The sequence below is a fragment of the Tupaia chinensis genome, unplaced genomic scaffold (assembly GCF_000334495.1).
Source record: "Tupaia chinensis unplaced genomic scaffold, TupChi_1.0 Scaffold000355_1, whole genome shotgun sequence".
Lineage (NCBI taxonomy): Eukaryota > Metazoa > Chordata > Mammalia > Scandentia > Tupaiidae > Tupaia > Tupaia belangeri.
In genome coordinates this window covers 14,172,176-14,178,869 of record NW_006159850.1, presented here as the reverse complement: position 1 = coordinate 14,178,869, position 6,694 = coordinate 14,172,176, and the positions used below count along the sequence as shown (strand labels likewise).

The 6,694-nt window shown below is 59.7% G+C and overlaps 1 protein-coding gene and 1 long non-coding RNA gene across 6 annotated transcripts in view; one reads left to right on the top strand and one right to left on the bottom strand.

The window, feature by feature from the left end:
* Positions 1-6,694, top strand: part of VAC14 (VAC14 component of PIKFYVE complex) — a 121,614-nt gene that overhangs the window by 98,647 nt on the left and 16,273 nt on the right. The window lies entirely within an intron of this gene.
* Positions 1-6,694, bottom strand: part of LOC102480996 (uncharacterized) — a 16,105-nt gene that overhangs the window by 3,736 nt on the left and 5,675 nt on the right. The window contains exon 3 of the long non-coding RNA XR_003550081.1: positions 4,989-5,101. This is a non-coding gene — a long non-coding RNA (uncharacterized LOC102480996). The remainder of the gene's footprint in view (positions 1-4,988; positions 5,102-6,694) is intronic.

Genomic DNA, 6,694 nt, shown 5'->3' with positions numbered 1-6,694 from the left:
CGCGGGGGCGGGGGAGCCTGTGAGCTGAGTGGATGGGAGGCAGCAGCTCAGCAGCGGCCTGACCAGACAGGGACCTCGGTGGGGCCTCCATACTGTACGTCACTGAATTCTCTTATGAAGGGCGGGAGGCTGCGTTAACACGTCCTGTTGAAAGGCTCGAACGCATAGACATGCCCATCAAGGGCAGGCAGTGACAGTGCCATTCGACGGAGTCCCTGTGGCCATAGAGCTCAGGCCTGGGTGGTGCTCGGGCTTCTGGGAGTCAGTTGTCAGAGTCAGCAGATCCCCTTTAATGACCTGTCCCTTTGTGTCATTTGCTCTGAAGATCAACACTCAGAAGCAGTGAGCTCTGAAGGGTTCGGGGCCTGGGGGTGGTGTCCTCCAGGGCAGAGCCAGCCGGGCGCCCTCCCGCCTCCCGCTGCCTGCTCAACCAGCCCCCCTCCCTACTCTTCCTGGGCCTCTAGCACCAAACACGTGCTCCGCCACATCCCGCAGTCCTGCTAGTTTCAGCTTCAGAGGCTCCAGCGTTGGGGTTGCACCCCCACACCCCCATCCACCTGTGTTCAGGCGAGCTCTGGGGCGTCTCCACACAAGAGAGGAGGTGTGACCTCTTTTCTGGGACACCAACCCAGACCCCAGCGTGAGCCTAGCACCTGCTGAGTCCCCTCCAAGGGCCTCTTTCTGCAGATTGTGAAAGTGCTTCCACTAAAACCAGACGCCTCACAAAAGCCCCATGACACAGATCAGAATCCACCTGGCTCCCTAGACCTCTCTGCACAGTTCCACACGTAAGGCGAATTTCGGGATTAAGGTGACCTAGGCCACCTGTCCCTTCCCACCAGTAATTTTCCATTCCACAACTATGCATCTCCCCGTTGCCCACGGGGACCTGCCCTGAGCAGCTGTGGTCTGAGGTCAAGGAGGGTCAAGGGGCCAAGCCCAGCTCTAGGAGAGAGACAGCTGCCTGTGAGGCAGAAAGGCGTGAGGGCTTCCCTGGGAAGGAGAGGAGAGCGGCTTGAGTTGGGCCTGCAGGCTGAGGAGGGGCTTGGCAATGGGAGCTGGGGACGCACTTAGCCGGGTGACAAGAACAAATGGACAGTGAGGCCGAAGCCCAGCCTGGCGGTGCAGTCAGTAGGAAACTGAACTGTATTGCTGGAAGCCACGTGGCCGGCCATGGGATCGGATCCCTGGGTCGGCTTAAAAATACACTGGGCATGAGTGGATGGGAGGCAGCAGCTCAGCAGCGGCCTGACCAGACAGGGACCTCGGTGGGGCCTCCATACTGTACGTCACTGAATTCTCTTATGAAGGGCGGGAGGCTGCGTTAACACGTCCTGTTGAAAGGCTCGAACGCATAGACATGCCCATCAAGGGCAGGCAGTGACAGTGCCATTCGACGGAGTCCCTGTGGCCATAGAGCTCAGGCCTGGGTGGTGCTCGGGCTTCTGGGAGTCAGTTGTCAGAGTCAGCAGATCCCCTTTAATGACCTGTCCCTTTGTGTCATTTGCTCTGAAGATCAACACTCAGAAGCAGTGAGCTCTGAAGGGTTCGGGGCCTGGGGGTGGTGTCCTCCAGGGCAGAGCCAGCCGGGCGCCCTCCCGCCTCCCGCTGCCTGCTCAACCAGCCCCCCTCCCTACTCTTCCTGGGCCTCTAGCACCAAACACGTGCTCCGCCACATCCCGCAGTCCTGCTAGTTTCAGCTTCAGAGGCTCCAGCGTTGGGGTTGCACCCCCACACCCCCATCCACCTGTGTTCAGGCGAGCTCTGGGGCGTCTCCACACAAGAGAGGAGGTGTGACCTCTTTTCTGGGACACCAACCCAGACCCCAGCGTGAGCCTAGCACCTGCTGAGTCCCCTCCAAGGGCCTCTTTCTGCAGATTGTGAAAGTGCTTCCACTAAAACCAGACGCCTCACAAAAGCCCCATGACACAGATCAGAATCCACCTGGCTCCCTAGACCTCTCTGCACAGTTCCACACGTAAGGCGAATTTCGGGATTAAGGTGACCTAGGCCACCTGTCCCTTCCCACCAGTAATTTTCCATTCCACAACTATGCATCTCCCCGTTGCCCACGGGGACCTGCCCTGAGCAGCTGTGGTCTGAGGTCAAGGAGGGTCAAGGGGCCAAGCCCAGCTCTAGGAGAGAGACAGCTGCCTGTGAGGCAGAAAGGCGTGAGGGCTTCCCTGGGAAGGAGAGGAGAGCGGCTTGAGTTGGGCCTGCAGGCTGAGGAGGGGCTTGGCAATGGGAGCTGGGGACGCACTTAGCCGGGTGACAAGAACAAATGGACAGTGAGGCCGAAGCCCAGCCTGGCGGTGCAGTCAGTAGGAAACTGAACTGTATTGCTGGAAGCCACGTGGCCGGCCATGGGATCGGATCCCTGGGTCGGCTTAAAAATACACTGGGCACAGGTGTGTGCCCAAGATCCTGACAAGCTGGAGGCCAGGGAAAGGGAATCGCAGCGTGGCGGGACCCTGTTGAGGGTTCTGCTCTCCCCTCCCTCCTCCTATCCCTCCCTCAATTCCTCCCGTATGCGTGAGCACAGGCATGCTATCATGAATGAGATAAACTTCCAAAACATCCTTTTTTGGGAGGGGAGAGGTTTTTGCTATAGGGCACGTGCAGTCGCCAAAAAGACAGAGACAGAGAGACAGAAAGCGAGAAATCATCCCCCAGGATGGCCACGCCACAATCCCTTCTCCTCCATTCTCCTCTCGGGATCTTGGGCGCACACGCACATGCACACACGCCTGGCGTGAGTTTAAGCCACCAGGTCCGGGACTCGAACCGCTATCGACCACATGGGAGTTCAGCAACGCAGCCATTACGCTAACTGCTGATCCCTAAAACATCCTTAATAAGGCCAAGCAAGTGCGCTGGGCCAGGGCAGAAGGTGTCTTGAGGAGATGGTGGAGCCCCTCCCATGGCAGAGAGGGCCGCCTGGTTCTGCCTTTTTCTTGCCTCTGCCCCACTCTCAGTCTGGTCCTCAGAGTGAACCCCAAACCTGAAGTGAGGGCCTACTCATCACAGGGAAGCTAAGACCCTGACTGCCTCAGTGAGTCCCCTTCCGGCAGTCCCTTGTCTAGATGAGACCTTCTAGCCCATGTGTCTGACCCGCAGGGCCTGAAGCGACTCCTCTTGATCAGAGTGGGACAGGCCGCTTTCTTCTTCACCCCTTCCCCAGCATCCATCCTGTGGCCCGCCCTCGCCCCCCACTTTTCCACCAGCTCCCAGAAGGACCCAGAAAAACTAGTCCTCCTGCTGCCTCCCATCCCATCCCCCCAAGAAACTTTTAAGTGCAGCAGAGACACATCGACTGCATTAAGCACGATGAATTTTTAAGGCATGAGTTGGCAGGGTTACCATGGCTGCCTTTGCCCTGAGGGGCACACTGCCGAGGGTTGATTGAAATAAATAAAACAGATTTACAATGTTCATACTTGGGAAGCAGAGAGTTGGAAGAGAAGAGAGTGGGGGGGGAGGTGGCAGGACACAGTGAAACTCCTCCCCCACCCCAAGGTTACCCTGACCCCAAAGCTGCTTTTTCTTTAAGTTCCTAAAGGCTCCCAGCTGTCCGGTCAGGCAGGGAGCAGGCCAGGAGGAGGCCCTCTCCGGTGGGAATGGTTTGGGCCTGCCCCACATTTTCTAGCCTCGATGTTCAGGTTTACTGGCACGAGACTGCAGGTGCGTCCTAGAAGGACACTGGGTCCTGTTGACCTTGACCACTGGGGGTGGGGCTGGGCACCGAAGAAGTAGCCATTTAGAGAGGAAATGAGGGTTCATCCTTCAGTGCCTAGGCCCAGCTTGCTCAGGAAGCCGCGGAAAGTTGGGGACGAAAATGAAGGCAAGAGGCCGGCCCTCAGGGCTTCTGGACAGGCTCCTGGAGCCTGGAGCCTCCTGCCTGTTTGTCCAACCTCTAGGAGGTTCCTGGAGCCAGGACCACCTGCCTTGTCACCATCAGAGCCACAGCCCCCCACCCCTGTCCAGGGCAGGCAGCGGCCAACAAGGGAGCCCGGGACCACAGCTCTCCCCCTAGGCACGCCGTCCACCAAGGAACGGAGCTTGAGATTTGGGCCCTCCTGGGTGGGAGTTGGAAGCCGCAGGGTGGTTGTGACACAGGCAGTGAAGAAGCAGGTGTGGCAGCATTGGGGCAGTCAGGAGAGAGGGCAGAGACCTTCCTGTGTCACCATCCTTGCGGCCCCAACTGACAGGAGGCACCAGGCAAAGGTACCCACACCCCTTGCTTCTTGGCATAGAAGGGTGCCCCGGCACCTGCCCAGGGTGGCAGAATGAAAGGGCTGGATCGCCCTGCCCAGCCTGGACCAGCCAGCCGAGGCTCACTCCTCCACCCGCCCCTCATCGTGGGCAGTTAGCACAGCGAGGCTGGCGGGGCTCGGGCAGAAGTGGGCTGTTCATAGTGACTGGCAGGCGTCGCGGGCCTGGCGGTGGGCATCCCTCATGGTTCTCGGGGTCCCATCTCTCCTCTCCCCAGCAGGCTCGCTGTCCTGCACCGTGCTGGTGGCCGTCTTGTTGGCATGGTGTACTGATTGTCTGGGACAGTGAAGAACGTCCTGGGAGGAAGTAGTCACCTCAGCCTCTGCTGCTCCGTCCCTCCAGTGCCCTTCCCACATGCCAGTGGCCTAGGTGACGGGCAGGCTGTGCCCACCCCTGCCTGAAGGCCCGCTCTGTTAGGCCGCCTAGCACAGGGCATTCCCAAGCCCCAGCCTCTCTCCCTCCCAGGCTGAGCTCACCCCGACAGCCCACCAGGGTTCAGAGGCTCCAAGTGCTTCTGCCTTTTGTCCCTGTTAGTAAGGCCAGGCCTGAGGATGGAGGGGAGGGGAAGAGGGAACATAGCAACTTGTAGCCAGGGAGCAGACGGCGCCCCTCCCGGCTACTCCAGGAGTAGCCAGGGAGCAGACGGCGCCCCTCCCGGCCCCCCCAGGCCTTGCTCCATGTTCTGGCCACCATGGGGTGAGGGGCAGCGTGCCTACCTGGTGACAGACAGGAGTCCTGGAAGGGAACCTCGCGAGCATCCCAAGCAAGTGGCCAAGGGTCCTGGGAGGGATCGGCCGACAGCACAGGTGGGGAGTTGGGGCCTTAGAGGCTGGAAGTGGGGTCACAGGAGGAAGTCTTACCCTTCCTGAAGCCACACGGCAGTCTGACTCCCCAGGTGAAGCGGGGCAGGGAGCCTGCTCAGGTCTCTGCCCCCCAGGGCCCACCCTGGACCTGGGACCCCGGTTCCTCTCCATGTGACTCCCAGCGGTCCCCGACCTGCTCCGCATGCCTCTTCCCAGGCTCCCGGGGTGATCTCTTCTGAAAGGAGCCTCTTACTCTGCCGGGGCCACTCGGCAGGCTCCCTGGGTATACCCGCAGCAGGGGCTGTCCGCCGGGCGAGGCAGTGCTCAGAGGCAGTGTCCACGCAGACACACAGCTTGGGGTACAAGGGCCGTAAAACCACTGGGAGGTCTTGTTCTCCAAACCAGGGCTTGGCTTGGCCTGTGCAGTCCATGGAGCAGATGCCACACAGGCCTTTTTCCAGACAGGGCAGTGAAACAGTGCGGGCTCCCGTCAGCCTCTCCCGTGCCTGTCTCCCACCATTTCTTCCCCTTTTTATTATTTCAAGTTTATTCGCTTTATTCATGAAAGCACATGCCGCGTTCATGGTGGGGGGAGGGGAGCACCCTCAATCTCCCTCCCGCCCTTGCTTGCAGGACAGCCTGGGGATCCAGACCCACAGTCGGCCCTGTGGCTTCCAGCACTGCAGCTCGGTTTGGTACCAACTGGACCACCAAGCTGGGCCCCACCACAGGCCCTCCCCTGCCAAGTCTGGGCCACACCAGTCTAGAGCACCGAGAGACCCTGGGTGTAGATGAGACCAGTGGAGGCCTTTCTTCTCCCACCCTCTCTGGCTCACTTTTCACCTGAGGCAGGGACCATGGGTGGGGCCAGTGGGGACAGGCCGCAGCAGAATATCCAGGACAAGAACCTGCTGCAGGGCAACGGCTGGCCAGTGCCGGAGGTTGAAGGAGTGACGTGAGGCTCACGCCAGCTTGGCGAGTGTGCTTTGTCCTTGGTCTTTCAGAACTGCCCCCAAAAGGGGATTTCTTTTTTTTTATTATTTTGGAGAGGTTTTTGCTATAGGGCACGTGTGCTCGCCAGACAGAGAGAGACAGAAAGCAAGAAATCACCCCCCGGGGGGGATGGCCATGCAGCAATCTCTTCTCCATTCTCCTCTCGGGAGCTTGGGCACACACGCACACAGGCCCGGCATGAGTTTTAAGCCACCAGGTCCGGGACGTGAACTGCAGTCGACTACGTGGGAGTCCAGCGACATAGCCATTACGCTAACTGCTGGTCCCCTCCAAAAGGGGATTTCTACAAGGCAGTCTCATCACAGTTCTTAAGGGAAAGTAACCCGTCTAGGGTGGGGTAGCAGGCACCCCGGGCTGAGGCAGGTTGCTCTCTAGAGCTCCCGGCATGTGACAGAGGAGCCAGCGAGTGACTGTCACTGTCATAGCATGAAACCAGATGTGGAAGCAGCTGTCCAGGCAACAGCCAGAGGCCCAGAAGGGGAGGTAGAGTCAGGCCCACGGGGCTGCGGTCTGCGCAGGGGTGAGGGATGGGTGGCACTGACCGTAGCAGCAACCCGAAGGAGGAGCCCTTCCTGAACAGTCATGCACCCCTCCCTTCTGGCCAC